General features: G+C 40.6%; 1 protein-coding gene across 5 annotated transcripts in view; it reads right to left on the reverse strand.

The window, feature by feature from the left end:
• The window catches only part of NAALADL2 (N-acetylated alpha-linked acidic dipeptidase like 2), a 1,383,985-nt gene that overhangs the window by 31,255 nt on the left and 1,331,715 nt on the right, over positions 1-21,015 (reverse strand). The window lies entirely within an intron of this gene.

The raw sequence follows: 21,015 nt of genomic DNA on the forward strand, positions 1-21,015 counted from the left end.
ATTTTTGGTAGGCAATGGGACAACAATATCTATATGCTTTTCATATGGTTATACTTAGATGGTTCCCACTTCTGGGCTTCTTGCTACCCACTCCACTTTCTTCTGACTTTGGGTCATAGCCCCAGGGGCATCTCCTCCTTTCTTGGTTAATATGCAGAATCATTTCTAATCACTTTGTGGTGTAGATTTAATTTATTTATTACAGGTACTTATATAGCACCAACAACTTATTTAACAATATTAACAATAAACATATCAGCCTCATCAGTGCAGCCTATCAGTGCCCATCAATGCAGCTCCATCAGTGCCCATCAGTGCAGTATATTAGTGATGCATTATCAGTGCAGCCTCATCAGTGCCCATCAGTGCAGCCTCATCGGTGCAGCCTCTTGGTGCCCATCAGTGCAGCATATCAGTATGCATCAGTGCTGCCTTATCAGTGCAGCCCCGTCAGTGCTGCTTATCAGTGCCACCTCATCAGTGGCCATCAGTACAACCTAATCAGTGGCCATCAGTGCAGCCTTATCAGTAACCATCAGTGCAGCCTTATCAGTGCCCGTCAATGCAGTCTATCAGTGCCCATCAGTGCAGTCTTATCAGTGCTTGTCAATCCAGCTTTGTCAGTGCCCATCAGTGCATCCTCATCAGTGCCCATTAGTGCAGTCTCATCAGTCCCGCCTCATGAGTGCTTATCAGTGCCTATCAATGCAGCCAATCAGTGCCCATGAGTGCAGCCTATAAGTGCCCATGAGTGCAGCCTCATCAGTGCCCATCAATGCAGCCTATCACTGCATGGGGATCACAGGGAGGGATCAGAAGGAGAGTCAGCTGAAACAGACAGAGAAAGGATCTGTGACAAAGCTAACACAGGTTTGATCTGAAACACTGGCCATTTCAAACAAAGTCCTGCCTTCTGTACTGGCTCCTATGATAGACAGCACACTTATTTGATTTCCCAGCATAGGACCAGTGAGCCGCCTATCATAGGAGCTGGTCAAGGAGATGGGACTTTTTTTTTACAGCAGCCGGCATTTCAGATCTAAACTGTGTCACAACAGGAGATTCTCTCCCTGTGTGATCTGGCAAGCTCTCCTCCCAACCGTTTCCTGGCTGATCACTTCTGGTAGAAATGGTGCACCCTTTTTACAGGGCATCAGAGTGGCACAGGGGGAAATTGCCTCCCAGCCCCCCAGCCTTGTCCACCCTTGCTCCACGCTCTCCCTCAGCTTATTTCCACTCACCAAATGCAAGCAGGTGAGTGGAAATTTTGAGGGCTGTTATACTGTGTGTGTGTGTGTATATATATATATATATATATATATATATATATATATATATATATATATATATATATATATATATATATAGCTACACTATATTGTCAAAAGTATTGGGACACCTAACTTTACACTCACATGAACTTTAATGGCATCCCAGTCTAAAGCCTTGTACACACCATTGAATCTTACACAGACAAAAGCTCAGACTTTTGTCCGAAGGCATGTGCCTGGATTTTGTCTTACATACAAATTGCAAGGAATTGTCGTCCAACAGACACGAACGTAGTGACATACTACGTGTTTTTTTAGCTCTTTAGAGCCACCCTTTGAGCTCCTTCTGCTAATTTTGTGTTAGTAGAAGTTTGCTTAGTGTTGATTTTGTGCTTTTCATTTTGCACTTTTCATTTAGCGCTTTTCAGTTTGTGCTTTTCATTTTGTGTTTTTCAGTTTGTTTCTGAACGGGCGTTTGTCAACCAGACATGTTGCGGAATTGGAGAATTATTGGCCTTTAAGTTATTGCTTTGACCCAAGTCCAGTCCAGGAACAGGATGAAGAGGATTTCTTGGACCAAAAATTGGTTGCTTTATTAATTGTGACCAATTATGTCATATGTCTTTGCTGCGGGAGCTCCAGGAGAATAATCCAGATGATCTTCAGAACTATCTCTGGATGATGGACCCCTGCTTTCACCAACTCTTGGCATTGCTGACCCTCCATATTAAGTAACAGGACACATGCAGGAGGTTTTTATTTATTTTTTTGGTTGAATAATAATGATTTGATTTGTTATATGTTCTATATTTTTGGAAGCATAGAATGCACTTTTTGGTTAAAGCGGGGTTCCACCCTAAAGTGGAACTTCCGCTGATCGGAACCCTCCCCCCTCCGGTGTCACAATTGGCACCTTTCAGGGGGGAGGGGGTGCAGATACCTGTCAAAGACAGGTATTTACACCCACTTCCGGGTATAGACTCCCACAGGAGTCTATGCCTCTTCCTGTCCCTGCGCACTGTCTGCTATCGGGACAGCGCGGACAATTCCTATTGCGCTGCGTGACTCGCGCATGCGCAGTAGGGAACCAAGAACTGAAGCCGCTTCGCTTCACTTCCTGATTCCCTCACCTAGAATGGTGGCGGCAGCAGCCGAGAGCCGAGCGATCGATCGGCCTCGGCATCGCTGGACCCTGGGACAGGTGAGTGTCCATTTATTAAAAGTCAGCAGCTGCAGTATTTGTAGCTGCTGGCTTTTAATATTTTTTTCCGCAGTGCAGTCCCGCTTTAAGTTCATTTGGCAGATAGCATGTCTAATTTTATTTGTTTTCTTTTTTGATGCGCAAAAAAAATGTGGAGAATAATACTTGTCTATGTGTTTGTCAGGGCTGGGCTCAGCCCTTCCTTCTCTGAGCTGGCCACTCAGCTGTTGGCTAATTGCCAGCTTCCATCTCTCTCCACAGTTACCCAGCTGAAGTCGATCCTGCTTGTCAGTCCTGCCTACTTAAGCCGTCCAGTCCAGAGGAGCTCTACCTTCACTCTGGTCACATCACAAGAAACTATCTCCTGCATTGCTCTTTAAGGCTAGGTTCACACTATAGCGATGCGGGAACGCCGCGAATCCGCTGCGTTTTCCCGCATCGCATACCTCCCGCCAGCAGTTCACACTGCCCTATGCGGACGGCTGGGAGTGTCAATGATATGTTAATGACACCCCCAGATCCGTCCGCATATCGCAGTGCGATCTGCACACTCGCACAGGAATCGGATGGCATGGTGTGAACACCCATGCCATCCGATTCTGCTGCGGACCAAAAAAAGGGTCCCGTGCGAGTTTGCTGCGGGAGCGATGCAAATTCAACCATTCTATCTGTATGGCTGAACTCGCATCGCTACGGAGATCGGATGTGATTTGCACTGCAGTACGGTGCGAATCACATCCGGATCTCCCCCCGCAGTAGTGTGAACCCAGCCTTAAAGACTGGCTTTGCTAACATCCCTTCAGGCTACAGATCCTACTTGCTGTTCCACTACTTTGATCCCTGACTTCCAGCTTGGTTGACAATCCATTCCAGTTACTGAACTGTGGCTATGTTTTGACTATGTTTGTTCTTTTTACTTTTATTATTAAACAAGTGTGATTTAACTATACTTCTGTCTGATTTCATGGTTCAGTGTTTTACTTTAAATGACAGTTTGGGAGTAGGCAGTTACATTTAAAAAAATACAATGTAAAATTGACAAGGGACAATAACATAGTTGTATCTATGATCTTAAAAACTATGGGATAATAGTGTTGTGCTAACTTGCCCCACCCCCCCCAAAAAAAGCAAAATAATATTTTTCTTGATATCACTGTATCAATTTTTATTTTTTCACATATTTCACTGAGTACTTTGGAGAAAGAGGAGGAGTTGATTGGAGTGCACAGAATATCTGCATTGATATAAGATTCATGTAACAAACTGGATGATGTATATAATATAAAGTGTTAATTGGCCTTACTTAAAAGCAGGGTCAAACAAATTAAGTGAGAGCACAGCTTAACTGGATAATACACACGGGAAGGAGGATAATCATAAATCACAACATAAAGTATTTTGTATGGATGTTTATATGGACTTTTTTTGTTAGAAGTGACTTTTGTTTTTTTGATTTATGATATAAGTGCTATACTAATATTGTGATTGGTTAACCACTACAGATCCGCGCTATTGCCAAATGACGGCATTAGCGCGGACCTACATTTCCGGGACTACGTCTATTGACGTGGTCCCGGTTACGAGCGGCCTGCGCGCCCCCTGAGGGGCGCGCGCGGCGCGCTCTGTGATCGGCGAGTCCGTGAGACTCGCCTGATCACCGATCCGTGTAAGGGGTCGATCCCGACCCCTTATCACGTGATCAGCTGTCAGCCAATGACAGCTGATCATGTGATAGAACGGAGCCGGTAATCGGCTATTATTCCTCCTCGCGCTGACAGCGCGAGGAGAGAAAAAAAAAGCCGATCGCCGGCGGCCGTGATCGGGACATCAGTCCCGATCACGGCCATCAATACAAGGGACCACCTGCCACCTGCCTGTGCCCACCTGCCTCCCGCAGTGCCATCCTGAAATAAAATAAAAGCAAAAGTAAGTGCCCCCCGTCAGTGCCCCCCGTCAGTGCCCACAGTGCCACCCACAGTGCCACCCACAGTGCCACCCCACAGTGCCACCCCACAGTGCCACCCACAGTGCCACCCAATCTGCCTCAAAGGTGCTGCACCCCAGTGCCGCCCATCAGTGCCCAGCAGTGCCGCCCATCTGTGCCCAGCAGTGCCGCCCATCAGTGCCCAGCAGTGCCACCTATCAGAGCCACCTATCAGTGCCACCTATCAGTGCCCATCAGTCCCATCTATCTGTGGTACCTATCAGTGCCCATCCGTGCCACCCATCCGTGCCACTTATCCGTGCCACCCATCCGTGCCATCTTATCTGTGCCCATCTTTGCCCATCAGTGCCGCCTTATCTGTGCCCATCGGTGCCGCCTTATCTGTGCCTATTAGTGCCGCCTTAACTATGCCTATCAGTGCCCACCGGTGCAGCCTATCAGTGCCCACCAATGCAGCCCATCAGTGCCCACCAATGCAGCCCATCAGTGCCCACCAATGCAGCCCATCAGTGCCCACCAATGCAGCCTATCAGTGCCGCCTAATCAGCGCACTTCAATGAAGGAGAAAAATGACCCGTTTGCAAAATTTTATAACAAACTATTAAAACGTGATTTTTTTTTTTTTTTTTTTTGCATCTTTTTTTGTTTGTTTAGCAAAAAATAAAACTCCGAGCTGTAACTAAATACCACCAAAAGAAAGCTCTATTTGTGGGAAAAAAATGATAAAAATTTCATTTGGGTACAGTGTTGTATGACCGCGTAATTGTCACTCAAAGTGCATCAGCGCTGAAAGCTGAAAATTGGTCTGGGACTGAGGGGGGTTTAAGTGCCCAGTAAGCAAGTGGTTAAATACATTTTGACTGCTGGCCTTTTATTCTAAATTTTTAATTTTGTTTACAATAAAATGTAATATTTTGATCCAACATTTTCTTTTTTTTTTTTTTTTTTTTTATTCTTTATTTATCTCAAAATGTATTTATTTTTTTTCTTCCAGCAAAGTGTATATAAAACAATTTAGAGCAAGAAAAAACCTTATTACACATATATACAAACATTTCTTAATTTCTTTGTGGTTTATGCCTACGCCATCATAACATTAAATACCCCTCTGCCTTCCCCCACCCCCCCCCCCCCCCACCCACCCCCCCCCCTTTCCTTGCAGATTTCTAATGGGTTCCATAATTATGTCCGTTGTTTCTGACCGGGTATTAATTTCTTCTTGTATTTATTGTGTAATTTCCTCTACGTATCTCCAAGACTTTTTAAATTCTTCCCACGATGCCCATTTATCTAAGCCACCCTCTTCTACTGTTAGGTCTTCATCCCCTTCATTATAATGTTCTATTTTTTGTATTTCATTTTCTGTTGTCAATTTATACTTGGGAATTTGGCACAGCAAAAAAAAAAACAAAAAAATATTTTTTCTTGTTTTGTGCTCACATTTTAAAACCTAATGCAGCTTAATGAAAATGTGCACAACATCCTTTTAAAACAAAAATCTAAATCAAACATAAAGTACAAATAGTGTAAATCTATAACATAAACAGTAAATAAAGTCCAACCGTGAAAATATCCATATAAAGATGATTCATGAATAAGAATGTATAATTAACAAAAGGATAAACCATAATTGCAACTTTTTTTTACACAGTAACTTACTGCTGTGAAAACACTCTCTAGAAACAGTGTATCCTCTGTTCTCCAAATCACTCTCTAGAAACAGCATATTCTCTCTTCTCCAAATCAAGTCAAAACACCACTGTGTGGAAATTCACCTTCCACCAGGTGTCTGCTAGAATAACCCACCGGAAATATACAACTCTAAGCATAATAAAGTCTCAAATAACTTGCCCTTTCCCAAGCCAGACTTACGGATATGTCTCTTCAGATATTACTCTTCAATGGCCAATGTTCTCCAGATGAAGAAAACATAAAAGAAAACTCCCAATAGTGTGATATCATTTTAAAACATGCATTTAAAAAAAAAAAAAGGCTCACATTTGGATATATTTAAGAACATATATGGAGTTATGGATCATCTTCTACTAATTACTGTGCTGACAGATGACCGACTGCATATCCTGCACCCAACAGCTCAGGAGGACTTGTGCATTATTTGTGATAGTAGCACCTTTTTGCTTTCTTTCTGTGTTTTGTTTAGATCTGGAAAATGAGGGTTGGCCATACAGCAGGCTAGTCGTACACATATTGATTGATAGATCAATGTGTGTACAACCAGCCTGCCCATACATGGATTGAAATTCAGCCTCCCCTGCTTCAAACCATGTCTGACCAGCTAAAGTCTTACATCTACTTCATTCAACTTAGAAATCCAAAAGTGTTATTACTGCTCTAACCGGAAGAAGATTGTGTAACCAGGCATGCCTCTGAGGCAGATATAGAGTGGGTTCTCCATTATTGTACGCGCTCTTTAGCCCCAGTGCCGGGTGCTGGCACCATCAAAAGTAAGCGGTCATTCGGCATCTTGTTTTTATCATATGTTTTATTAAAATGGGATTACACTATGTTGCTGCCTGATTTCTTTGCATAAATACTCTGGCTGGCATATACTGGTGGAGAGGAGGTGCATAAACTCAAAAACATAAACAGAAAGCACATTTGACCTTTTTCTAACCATTAAGGTCAACACCTGCTGGTAAGGAGACATACATACTTATTATAAAGTATGTCATATGAAAACAAAGATATAAGCTAAAAAAAATGTCTTACAGTTATAAAATGTTCTTCTACCAAACCACAATAAATACAGTTTTATGTCTGGGTTTCAGAATATCATTCATTTTTAGTATTTTATGAATTAATGCTTCCTATTTGTGTGTTTATGCATGTTATATTGTGTAATGGCTTCATTATATTTACTTTAGTATAAAATGTAACTGTCAGTATTTTATCATGATGTGAACTGGCATTTTCACAGAAAAGATGTGGTGTTATGATTATTGTATGCTGTTCTCATTTTATTGGTTGTAATGTACCAGTACCAAAATGCTTAAAGAGATGCCTAAGGCAAAACAGCACATGACAATACAGTTCATATATTACATCTTTTCTTCACTTGCATTTTAAAGTTCATGCCCTCAAAATCTTCTCTTTTCTCTTGCAATTGGATTAAAGATTTTAGAAATGCAGAAAAGTGGCAGATTTTTAATAGAGCATTATCATGTCCCTGTAATATTTCTAAATAATTTATGGAATGATCTCCTATATATCATTTGTATAAGACAGGAAAGCTGTTTTATAGATAACATTTTTTTAATGTTTGGGTGTCCAAATATTGGGTGGTGTAGGCTAATTTATAAAATGTATAAAATATTATATGTATTAAATATTTGAAGTGTAAGCATCAAGCAGATTAACTAATGTAAAATCTTTAATGGATACATAAGGATAACAGTATGAAGCTTTTAAGGAAAAGTCATATTTGTCTACCAAATTGTCCCTACTCTAATGTTGAGACACTAGGCATAGATGTGTTTGGATCATCTTATGCATCTTGTGGAATAGACAGGCTGATATATACTGATATCTATGAGTGGTTATTGCTATATTTTGGATTGCTATCAAGAGCAGAGACAGGCTCAAGAGCTCACCCATAGCTTTGTGTGGGAGTCAGAAGGAGCTTAGAAGAACGTACATTGTTTTCTTTGCACAACAAATGATAATTTGTCAAATAAATTGTAATTCTAGCATAAGTAAATGTCTGAATAACCCGGATAAGATCAGATTAGTCACAGAAATGCTTTTAAATTTAAAAGGGGAAATGTATAGATTTCCAAGAAGTACTCCTATGTAAAAATATGTAATACTATTGGCCAGAACATAATAGTTATATAAAACTATAATAATAGCCTGCTGACTTTAAATAATGAGGAAAAAGGTATAGAATATGCATACTGAAGGTGAGCGAGGCAACCATATGTAGCAATTAGGAATAAACTGCTCATTCAGTCTGACCCCTGATTTGGACCAAAGTTCGGCTGTTCAGAGGTTTGGTGAATGGCTGAAATTAATGGGTGTTTGGCTAAGTCTAACTTTCAGCTGCAATCAAAAGAGAGACATTTAGCAGTGTTGTTACTCCTACCGCTAAGTGTGACAGCTTCCTTTTCTGGGCTGCTGAATGTAAAAAGATTGGCCGCAGCCAGCAACCTAACAAAAAGGGATTCCTGTCTGGTAGTTGAATGTTGACAACAAGGGGGGAGGGGGGCAGGGTAAAGAAGAAATATAGTCAGAGATTCCAAAAATCATACCAGGCCCATAATTCCCCAAACCCTGTGATTCTGATGACTAAATATAGTCTTGTACTTATTTGGTGGCCTGCAAATGCCATTTACCGGGAATGCATTGTTGGATCATGTGATTTATGATAGACTTACATCATGGGACATTGTTTGTTGTTTTTTTTTAATAGTGTCCAACACTTGAAGACCAGCATGTTGTCCTTTTAAGGCCATTTTTCAAGTCTTCATGTGTGTGACACTTTGACTGACAATTACACAGTCATTCAAAACTATACCAAACAAACATTTTGCATCTTTTTTGAAACAAAGTTTTCTTTAGGTGGTAGTTTATCACCGCTGTTTTTTTTTTTTTTTTTTCATTTTTTTTTACTGTATAAAGAAAAAAAGAAAATGTTTTGAAAATAAAGGTTTTCCCTTAGTTTCTGTTATAACATTTTGCATATAATCTATCCTAATACATTTAGGTCAATATATATTCTGCTATATTTCTTTAGTAAAAAAAATAGTATATTACTTAGACTGTGTAAAAGGCATCAAGTCTACTAAATAAATAAATATATATATATATATATATATATATTTTTTTTTATTTATCAGCTCTGATGTTTTGTGACTACTTATGATAGTTCTTGATGCCCTAAAATGGCAGGACTGTATAAACACCTCAAAATGACCCCTTTTTCAAAAGTGTGCACTTTAGCCCAATCTTCCTTTTTTTTTAATTGCCAAGAGCTACAATAAGTACTTGGGAATCAGAATAAGTAAAGTAGGGGGTGTGTCTTGAGACAATTTATTCCACAACTGTGTGACAGGAGTGTCAAATTTCAATCTCTTACAGCAAGGCCAAAGTCTTGCTTCCATCAAGAGTACCTCTAAAAGGTTATGGGGTGAAGGCACCACCAACCCCCAAAGACAAAGTTTTCTGCAACTGTTTGACAGGGGCATCAAATTTCATTTTTTTACAGCAAGGCAAATTCTTGCTGTCATCAAGACTACCTCCAGAAGGTTATGGGGTGAAGGCACCTCCAACACCCAAAGACCAAGTTTTCCACAACTGTTTGATAGAGTTAATTGAATTATTATTTTTTACAGCAAGGCCAATTCTTGCTTTCATCAAGAGTACCTCTAGAAGATTATGTGTGAAGGCACCATCAACACCCAAAGACCAATTATTCCACAACTGTGTGACAGTGGCATCAAAATTCAATCTTTTACAACAAGGCCAATTTTTGCTTTTCTCAAGATTACCTCTAGAAGGTTACAGCGTGAAGGCACCACCAACACTTAAAGACCACTTTTTATACAACTGTGTGACAGGGGCCTCTAGAAGGTTACGGCACCATAAAAACAAAGTTTCCCACAACTATTTGACAGGGTCATCAAACTTAAATTTTTTGCAGCATGGCCAATTCTTGCTTTCATCAAGAGTACCTCTAGAACAGGGGCATGCCACCTCAGCCCTCCAGCTGTTTTTGAAATTCCCATGAGACATTACAAGACCCTGACAATCAAAGACATGACTCCTAGAGGCAGAGGCATGATGAGATTTGTAGTTTCTCCACAGCTGGAAGGCCGAGGTGGCCTACCCCTGCTTTAGAAGATTACAGGGTGAAGGCACCACAAACACCCAAAGACAAATTTCTCCACAACTGCATGACCGGGGCATCACAATTCAATTGTTTACAGCAAGGCCAATTCATCAAGAGTACCTCTAGAAGCTTATGGGGTGAAGGCACCTCCAACACTCAAAGGCCAATTTTTATGCAACTGTGTGACAGGGCATAAAATTTCATTTTTTTACAGCAAGGCTAATTTTTGCTTTCATCAAGAGTACCTCTAGAAGGTTACAGGATGAAGGCATCACCAACACCCAAAGACAAATTTTTCCACAACTGTTTGAAAGAGCACTGGTCAATGGTGCAGATAAAACCTCTGTTGCTGAAATCGAGTACCAAGTAAACTGGGCAGTAGGGATGGGCCGAACACCCCCCAGTTCAGTTCGCACCAGAACATACCGAACAGGCAAAAAATTTGGCAGAACACACGAACACCATTAAAGTCTATGGGACACGAACATGAATAATGAAAGGGGTCATTATAAAGGCTTATATGCAAGTTATTGTCATAAAAAGTGTTTGGAGACCCGGGTCCTGCCCCAGGGGACATATATCAATGTAAAAAAAGTTTTAAAAACTGCAATTTTTTCGGGAGCAGTGATTTTAATAATTCTTAAAGTAAAACAATAAAAGTAAAATATTCCTTTAAATTTTGTACCTGGGGGATGTCTATAGTATGCTTGTAAAGTGGCACATTTTTCCCATATTTAGAACAGTCCCTGCACAAAATAACATTTCTAAAGGAACAAAAGTCATTTAAAACTAAAAGTCATTGAAAAAAATGGCATGGGATCCCCCCAGTCCATTACCAGGCCCTTTGGGTCTGGTATGAATATTAAGGGGAACCCCAAACCAAAATTTAAAAAAACAATTGTGTGGGGGTCCCCCAAATGTCATACCAGGCCCTTTTTTAAATGGCGTAGGGTCCCCCTCAAAATCCATACCAGACCCTTCAGGTCTGGTATTGGATTTTAAGGGTAACCCCTCACCAAAATGTTAAAAAATGGCATGGGGTCCCCCAAAAATTGATACCAGACCCTTATCTGAGCATGCAACCTAGCAGGCTGCAGGAGAAGAGCAGCCCCCTCCTGAACCGTACCAGGCCACATGCCCTCAACATAGGGAAGGGGCTTTAGGGTAGCCCAAACAAGGGGACCCCCAGATCCTGGCCCCCTCCTATTTGAAATGGTAATGGGTGCATTGTACCCATACCATTTCACAAAAAAAGTGTCAAAATGTAAAAAAAAAAAAAAACACAAAACACACTTTGGGACAAATCCTTTATTAAAAAAATACAAATAAAATTTCCCACAAAGTCCATTTATCATCTTCTCTTGCTCCACAGATGGACCTAAAAACAAAAAAAAAAAAACAAAGCCGCAACCGACCCATCTTCATGGGAGGCACCCACTGTGTGAGGCCATGGGAGGCACTCCCCTGCCTCCCTTAAGAATACCATCCCCTACTTTATCAGATTATCAACAGAATGTCCTTGGATGTATCATTCTGCTTCTTGCTGTACTGCTTCCTGTACTGTTGCTTTCTACCACAAAAAAATACACATCTAGGATATCAGCTTTAATAAGGCATTGCAGAGAAATAATGCATAAAATGCATTAACTGATCTTTAACCACTTGACCTCCAGAAGATTTACCCCCTTCATGACCAGGCCATGTTTTGCTTTTTGGCACTGCATTACTTTAACTGAAGAGAGTGTTACTTTAACAAATAGAGCTTTTTTTGGTGGTATTTGATCACCACTGGGTTTTTATTGCTTGCTATATAAATGAAAAAAAAACCTGATCATTTTGGAAAGAAGAAATAATATTTTCTACTTTCTGCTATAAAACATATCCTATAAAAAGTCCCTTAAGTTCTGTCCAAAATGTATTCTGCTACATGTCTTTTGTAAAAAAAAAACATGTAGCTGTGAGTATATATTGATTGGTTTGCGTGAAAGTTATTGTGTTATTTATTTTAATACTAGGAATGGCTGTGATCAGCGACTTACAGTATAGCAGGACGGCACATAATCTGATACTAACTGACATGTTGTGGGAATTAACTAACTGCCACTGACATCACCAGTGACATTATTACAATCATCAGTTCTAATAATATGCATTGTCCCGGTACTAATGACACTGGGTAGGAAGGGGTTAACATCTAGGGCAATCAAAGGGTTAAATATGGTTCTAACAGTGTTTATGTGTATACTGTGTGCTGCATTTACTGATGATCTATTTTTTTCGTTCCCAACTAGATATCCTGTCACTAAACACAGCTCTGTTCTGTTTATACTGTTTATATATGTTTATACGGTTTATGATGAATCACAGCACAGCAGGGTGGACGGGTGGACGGGTGCACGCGCCCCCTACCCAAAAATGCAGAATCATGTATTTTTAATATATATATATATATATATATATATATATATATATATATATATATATTCTGCAGAGCTCGCCTGCACTGTTGCAGTATACATACAGTGCGTTGTCGGCAAGCGGTTAATAACATAAAGAGTAATTTCAGTGTTGTTGAGCAAAAACAATTCCCTCTGTGTGATTCAATGATGTACACTCCAGGAATTTTACCAAACTTTGTAGCAGATGATTCATACCTTTGTTGTTCTGAAGAAAAAGCGGTTTGTTTCACCATGTCTTTTGCATATTGATTCTGAATAGGTGGACTGGTTAATATAATATAATCAGCTGGTGCACTGTTCTAATAAGAAAAGCTGATCCATGAGGAGTATCTCACCAAAATTTAAATTCCTGTTGCAGGGGGTACCTACAATTTGACTTATATCTTGGCTATAGCTGAGCTAGGTTTCCTAAGATCTCGTTAGAGTAAGCAATCAGGATCTGGTGCTTTTTTGTACCTGACTTTCAGTTAATCACAGAGATTGCTTCAGTGGTGCATCATTAATATTACTGTCAAGTTTATCAAACCTGTATTTTTTTTATAAAAACTGATGCAAAATGTGATTTAATACATCTGCCTTTTCTCTGAGTCTTTTGTGACCATCTTCCAATGCCCATCTGTTATAGGGCCTATCTGTTCCTTAATAATCTTTTTATAATATATATATATATATATATATATATATATATATATATATATATATATATATATATATATATTTGAAAACAATATTTGGGATTTGTTTTACTTTCTGTACCAATGTGTTTCTCATATTATATTTGAGCCACTCTGACTGCTCTCTTGCATTTCTTATTGCATCCCTTGTAAATCTGGAATGCTGAGGGTGTCCATTCTACTCTGTACTTTTTAAGGATTTGTTTTTACTCATGTATTTATTTTTTTTACACTAGAATTTAGCCACATGTTGCAAACGTGATGACTGTTTTCCAGGTTGTTTCCAACTTGCACATAATAATAAGCTTTGTGTTATTTGAAACTAATAGATCTAAAATAGCATTTTTTAGCTGTATTAATATTTCAACTGATTTATAAGTGGAGAAAAGTAATCCTAATAAAAACAAATGGCAGAGTACTAACAGTGTAATTTGGTTCTTTCCATGATTCCTAGATACGAAACACCCAATTTTAATACTAAGATTAAAGATTAAAGGATTAAACTGTTGAGATGGTCAGGGGGGAGGAATTGAAGTATTATTTGCTTTTAGAACAAAGTTTTTAAAATTTCTGAAACAAAAAGTCTGAAGCAGGGATTTGTCTCTTGGGGCATTTTCATGGTGCTGTACATCCCACTTCTTAAAAACACAAAACAACCAGCATACAATTAAATTATATTACCGTATATACTCGAGTATAGGCCGACCCGAATATAAGCCGAGGCCCCCAATTTACCCCCAAAAAAACTGGCAAACTTATTGACTCGTGTATAAGCCGAGGGTGAGACATGCCTGTCCATCCCTGTGTGTGTGTCCGTCCATCCCTGTGTGTCCGTCCATCCCTGTGTGTCCGTCCATCCCTGTGTGTCCGTCCATCCCTGTGTGTCCGTCCATCCATCCCTGTGTGTGTGTGTGTCCATCCATCCATCCATCCCTGTGTGTGTGTGTCTCCATCCATCCATCCATCCATCCCTGTGTGTGTGTGTCTCCATCCATCCATCCATCCATCCCTGTGTGTGTGTGTCTCCATCCATCCATCCATCCATCCCTGTGTGTGTGTGTCTCCATCCATCCATCCATCCATCCCTGTGTGTGTGTGTCTCCATCCATCCATCCATCCATCCCTGTGTGTGTGTGTGTGTGTGTGTGTGTGTGTGTGTGTGTGTGTGTGTGTGTGTGTGTGTGTGTGTGTGTGTGTGTGTGTGTGTGTCCAGCCTACCTTTGTCCCGAGCCTCCGTCCCGTGCCTTGCCTCCTTGCCTCCATCCCGTGCCGTGCCTTGCCTCCTTGCATCCGTCCCGTGTCGTGCCTTGCCTTGCCCCCGTCCCGTCCCGTCCCGTGCCGTGCCGTCCCGTGCCCTCTTCGTCGGCGGCCATTGTAAAGTTCAAAAGCTGCGCCGCCGCCTTCGCCTGTGATAGGCGGAACACTGAATTTCCCAGCAGCCTGTGTTCCGCCTATCACAGACGTCGTATCATCCTCGTCCGTAGTACGAGGATGATACGATGTCCGTGATAGGCGGAACACAGGCTGCTGGGAAATTCAGTGTTCCGCCTATCACAGGCGAAGGCGGAGCCGGAGGCGCGGCTTTTGAATAGAATGGCCGCTGTCTGTCTGCTCGACACGCTGATCGAGCGGGCAGACAGCGATGACTCGAGTATAAGCCGAGGGGGGCACTTTCAGCCTCAAAAAAGAGGCTGAAAATCTCGGCTTATACTCGAGTATATACGGTATAAGAAGTATAAAAGAGGGAACTGGTGAATAATTCAGTTTCATATTTTCATAATTTTTTTATACAAAAGAAAATAGGATTACAATTTATTTTTCATTAAACTCACAAAATGTGTATTGCCAATTTATCTATGAGAAATTATTTTATTTATATTTAAATGGCCAACTTAAAAAGAAGTTCTGGGAAACATGAGGATTTTTGTTTCCTGAATTGACTTGGCCTATTTTATGCTATTACCATCTTACACATAACTCTGGACTAAGCAAAGCTGTAACGCGCTAATGCGATTTTAAGCAACCACTAACATGTAACAAATGCCAGCCCCATAACAGTGTCAGATGGTATTTGATGTTGTATGCAGTCAAAAAATTAATTAATTTTAATATAAGGTTTTTACACCCAGCTAATGTCTTTGATGAATCTAAAAACACTTTTCCAGTTGGTATAATAGCTACATTTTACAGTGAAAATGTATGGTTTCAATAATAAATGTATAAACATTTATACTATAGATCATAGCTTGTTTTCAAAATAGCAAACAGTGGCTAAAATGGATATTTAATATATATTTTTTTAAACATATTTTTATTGAAATTTTCATGATACATTTATCAAATCAGTTGACAAGTTATAAGACATAAAAACCAACTTATCTAATAGACAATTAGCCTGAGTATTAACATAAGTGCAGGGGAGGGTAAGAGAGGTAAGAAACAAAAAAAAAAAATGGGGGGGTGTTTACCTGTGTGCAACCTAAAAAAGTCAACTCACGTTTACATAGAAACAGTGGCCACTGTGAATAAAGTATAATATGAAAACCCTCAGGAGTGGAAACTTCCGTAATCAAGTGTGTACTAGGCAATGAAGCATGAAGCATTAGAGAGAGAACAAAAAAAACGTCATAAGTTTCCTATCTCAAAGGTCCAAATAGGTGGACGACCTTCTGAAGTCATTGAATTGCCGAGAGAGGAGTACGTGGCTGTTGAGGACAAGAAGTGGCCTGCGTGGTCGTCAATTTGTGTTTCCCCAACATGTTGGTAAGTTTATGCTTCAAATACCATTCAGTGTATCGAAAGGGGTAGATGATAGATGAAATGTCCTCTGAATGAAACGTGTGCTCTGTGTATTTTCTCCATCTGGTGAAAAAACAGGCGCTAGAACGGAAGTGTAGAACCATGGTGTCCAACCTTTCTATGTGAAATAAGGAGAGTAAGGCTTGCTGTACTCCTTGTATGTAATCCAGTGGTTCATAATAGTTCTATGAGCTGCCAGATGGGGGACCACTGAGTGAGGGTGGGAGATTGTGTTTGTGTCAAAGGAGATATCGATGGGTCACATCCAAACAAGCAGACAAGTGGGTCCTTGGGCAAGCGTGTCTTGTTAACTGCCAGTATGTAATTAATTATCGAGTCCCAAAAGGTGGAGATTGATGTGCAAGCCCACAGGCAGTGTACCAAGGTGGGGTGATTCATAGAGCACCATGGACATTGTGCTTGGGAGGGATCCAAGTTGTTGGTGCGGTATGGGTAGTAGGCTCTGTGGATAATTTTAAAATGAGTTTCCCTCCACTTTTCTGAGATAACAAGAAAATAGGCAATAGCTGCGTAGAATTTTTTCTGGTGGGTCTGCGTCGTTAAATATTGAGGACCATTTTTTAAAAGGGGCAATGTGATATTTATCCGCTTGGTGAATGATAAGATGGGAGTAGAGGCTAGATATATAATAGCCCCCTTTTTGAAGTACCACGTCCAAGTAGGATTTGTGTAGAGAGTCCGAGTGAGATCCGCCGCACGTTTTTAGATAGCTAAGCAGTTGATGATAATGAAATACATGAGATGGAGGAAGCGAGTATTCTCAAGACAAGGCCTGGTAGGATTTGAATTTTCCGGGCTCATCTCCATATGGGGAAACCACTGTGGCAAGACCATGTTTGCCCCAAAGATCGAAGGCTTTGTAGATAGTGGATAGGGGAAACATGGGATTACCCAGGATAATCAGATAGTTGGATATGGTTGAGGGTAGCCCTAGGAGCCTCCGTACCTCCCTCCAAGTGATTACTGTGTCCCGTATGAGAACATTCATTTTAAGGTGGCTAGGCAAAGCCTGTAGGGTAGAATGGAGAACAGCTGGAAGTGTGTGTGGATATACCAACCCTCCCTCAAGCTTATAGTTCGAATATCGAGATTTACCCGCTAGCCAATCCAGACCCTGTCTGAGAAGGCAAGAAATGTTGTAAAAACGCACATTGGGCAGACCTGCGCCACCCTCGGGCTTTCGGGAGGCATAGTTTCTGAAGAGCTATGTGAGGCTAAATGTGAGCCCAAATAAAGTGAGCCCAAATAAAGGCATTTAATGCCCTGTGTATCCTTTGCACATCCGAATGTTTCAATAAAAGTGGGATGGTTTGCATCGGATATAGAAGTCACACAAAGGAAATCATCTTGAACAACTGACATCTCCCAAAGAGCGAGAGGGGCAGGCCTGCCCAAGCTTCCAACTCCTTTACAATCGTTGTTATTAAAGGTGGATAATTAAGGGTGAATAGTGATGAAGGCTCGACCTATGTGTATTTCCAAGTATGTGATGTAATGTGGTGCTAGTGTGAATGGCGAAGATGATCGCCAGGCACTAGATTTCCTGGAGTTTAGTGTGAGAATCTCACTTTTATCATTATTTATTCTGAAGCCAGAGCTGAGTCGGAAGGCCGCAAATAAAACACGCAGAGTGTCAAAGTCTGAAGGAGGGTTGGACGAGAAAAGTAGGATATCATCTGCGAATAAGGCGGCCTGGACTGTTTGGTCCCTAATAGTGATACCGCTAATACCAGCAGGGGAATTCAGGATTCGGGATTCGGGATAAGGGTTCAATTGCTATATTGAAAAGCAGGGGGGAAAGGGGGCAGCCTTGTCTTGTTCCTTTAGTAAGAGATATAGTGTTTGAGATAAAGTCTGGGGTAACTAGTCAAGCTGACGGAGAAGTGTACATCTGGTGTAGAAAATTTATAACTGGGCCCGAGAAGCCGAAGGCATTCATCACCTTAAATAGCCAAGTGAAGCTGATATTATCAAAGGCCTTTTTGGCATCAATTGATATGATGGCTATGTCTCGGTCTGGGTGCAGTTTGGCATGTTCCAACGTCATCAACACTTTACGAATATTCAAAGTAGCTGACCTACCTGAAACGAATCCTGATTGGGCCATGTGGAGTAAGGAGGGGAGGATGGTGGCCAAGCGTGAGGCAATGATTTTGGACAAAATTTTGACATCCAAGTTTATAAGGGATATTGGTCTGTATGAGCCTGGGTGTAATGGGTCTTTCCCTTTTTTGGTGATCAGTTTGATGTGTGCCTGAGTTCCCGTAGGAAGGTATGGACCCCCCTCCCACAGGGCGGTGAACACTTTACCCAGGGTGTCCGGGATGAAGTCACTGGTGATTTTATAATACTCGGCCATATATCCATCAGGGCCTGGGGCTTTTGAGGGGACTAGAGATTTTATCGTGGACCAGATATCTTCTAGTGTGAAGGGAGCATTAATTGTCTCTAAATGTGCAGTTGTGAGTTCAGGCAGGCGTACCTTGGACAGCTGGTTCTCAGCTATGGTTTGGTCTATGGGGTCTTCAGAATAGAGAGATGTATAGTAGTCAGCAAGTAGCTTACTGATATCTGCAGGGGTGGTAACGAGGGAACCAGCAGTATTTTTTAAAGCAGATATATAAGTAGGACGTTTAAAGCCCGCACAGAGACGGGATTAGAGTTTACCCGCTTTGTTACCGTATTTGTGCAATCATAGGGTATAAAAGGATGGGTTGGTCCATTCCTGTCGTTCCGCCCAGAGATCAATATTTTGTTTTGCAAGTTGCCAAGCAGTAATGTTATCCAAGGTGCGATTGTGTAGCAAGTTTAGGTGCATGGAACGTAGCCTTTCGCTAGCTTGTAAATATTGCTGCTTAGAGTGGGATATTTAATATTTAGGATGAGACAGCAGAAATATGGAAATCTCAATCAATCAGTCAATCAATCAATCAGGTGTTTTAACCACTTTCTGACTGTATAACTTAGATATAAAGCAGCAAAGTGGCATGGCTGCGCCGGTACACATGCCTGGTATGTGATCCGACACTTCTGCATCTGGGGTGCACATGGGCACTGGCAGCGTCCCACTCCCAATGTGATTATAAGGCAGATCACCGTTCTGTCAGCAAAGAGGCATGGATCCTGTGTCTCTGCAAACCAGGGACACCGATCCATGACCTCCCCTAGTACAAGCGCCTTCCCCACAGTAGGAAAACACCAGCTAGGCACACAGTTAACCCTTTGACCATCCCTGATGTTAATCCCTTCCCAACCAGTGTCATTAGTACAGTGACAGTGCATATTTTTTAGCCCTGATCACTGTATTAGTGTCACTAGCCCCCCAAAAGTGTCAGTTAGTGTCTGATTTGTCTGCTGCAACATTGCAGTCCCACTATAAGTCACTGATTGCTGCATTACTGATTACTAGTAAAAAAAAAAAAAAAAAAAAAAAAATAACTCATAGTTTGTAGGCTCTATAACTTTTGTGCAAACCAATCAATATACGCTTATTGGGATTTTATATACCAAAAATATGTAGCAGAATACATATTGACCTGAATTAATGAAGAAATTTAATCTTTTTATTTGATATGTTTTATAGCAGAAAGTAAAAAATATTGTTGTTTTTTTCAACATTGTTTTTGTTTTTGTTTATAGTGTAAAAACCGCAGAGTTGATCAAATACCACCAAAAGAAAGTTCTTTTTGTGGGAAAAAAAGGACATGCATTGTATTTGGGAACAGCATCGCATTACCACACAATTGTTAATTTCCGTATTGTAAAAAATGGCCTGGTGATGAAGGAGGGTAAATATTCTGGAGGGAAAGTGGTTAAAGGGCTTTTCATAACTCAGATGTGTATATAACGTAGGCTATGTATTGTTTTTGTATATTAGTTTTGTCCTTGGTTCTGCTTTTTGAAGTAGTATGAATGTTGGTTGTACTGCCTGCAGCCAAAAATGTTGCAGTCCATGTTACTTCTAGGAAGATGTAGATCAAACAAACATCATCATTCACTTAGAGCTTTTGAGTATTAAGCCGTTCTGCTCCCATATAATTTAAAGCGAACCTGTTCCTAGACTATGCACAAGTATTAACATATTTAAAACAAGCAGTATAATCCCTTCACATGCTCTCATTCACCATCATAGCTAAAAGGTTTGTGGAGAAACTAATCTTCAAAGTTCACAACAGAGGTACTGAAATTGCTGCTTCTTTTACATTTACTTCTCTGTCTGCAGAATCTTGCCAGCTTTCTGGAGTTTGTTCAGAATATGTAAATCCTATAATTTATATAGTCTGGGCACAGGTGCATTTTAACTGAATTCAGTGTCAGTGAAAGCTCTTTGGGATATCAAGAACATATGCCAGGCTCCAATATTTATGTGCTGTATTTATAGCTCCCTAGCTGAGTTTACACTTTTTTGTATTTTCTTTCTACAGCATTTTAACTTAAGAAATCATAAACACAGTAGTTGTAGTGTATAGCGTGTAATGACAATTCTTTTTTTTATTAAATAGTTATGTAAGTCAGTACTGAATCAGTTACTGTGTGGTCTACTTGTAGTTCAGTGCAGACAACACAATGACATGCTTAGGCTGGATCTTTCCAGAGATGCTTTCCAACACTCTGATGTCTCAAACAACTGGAATATGATACCACTCTTAAAGTATCTCAAGATTTCTCCACCAAGAGCGAATTTTCAGTCATGCTTGGTTGCATAGTAAAGTCTATGCTTTATAGAATCTCCATATCAGAGGCCCTCTCAAAGCTAACATGGACAGAGTGATCCAACCTATGGTAGAAGGTCTCCTG

This window comes from Lithobates pipiens, unplaced genomic scaffold (assembly GCF_037356315.1).
Source record: "Lithobates pipiens isolate NorthernLeopardFrog02 unplaced genomic scaffold, aLitPip1_a1.2 Scaffold_18, whole genome shotgun sequence".
Lineage (NCBI taxonomy): Eukaryota > Metazoa > Chordata > Amphibia > Anura > Ranidae > Lithobates > Lithobates pipiens.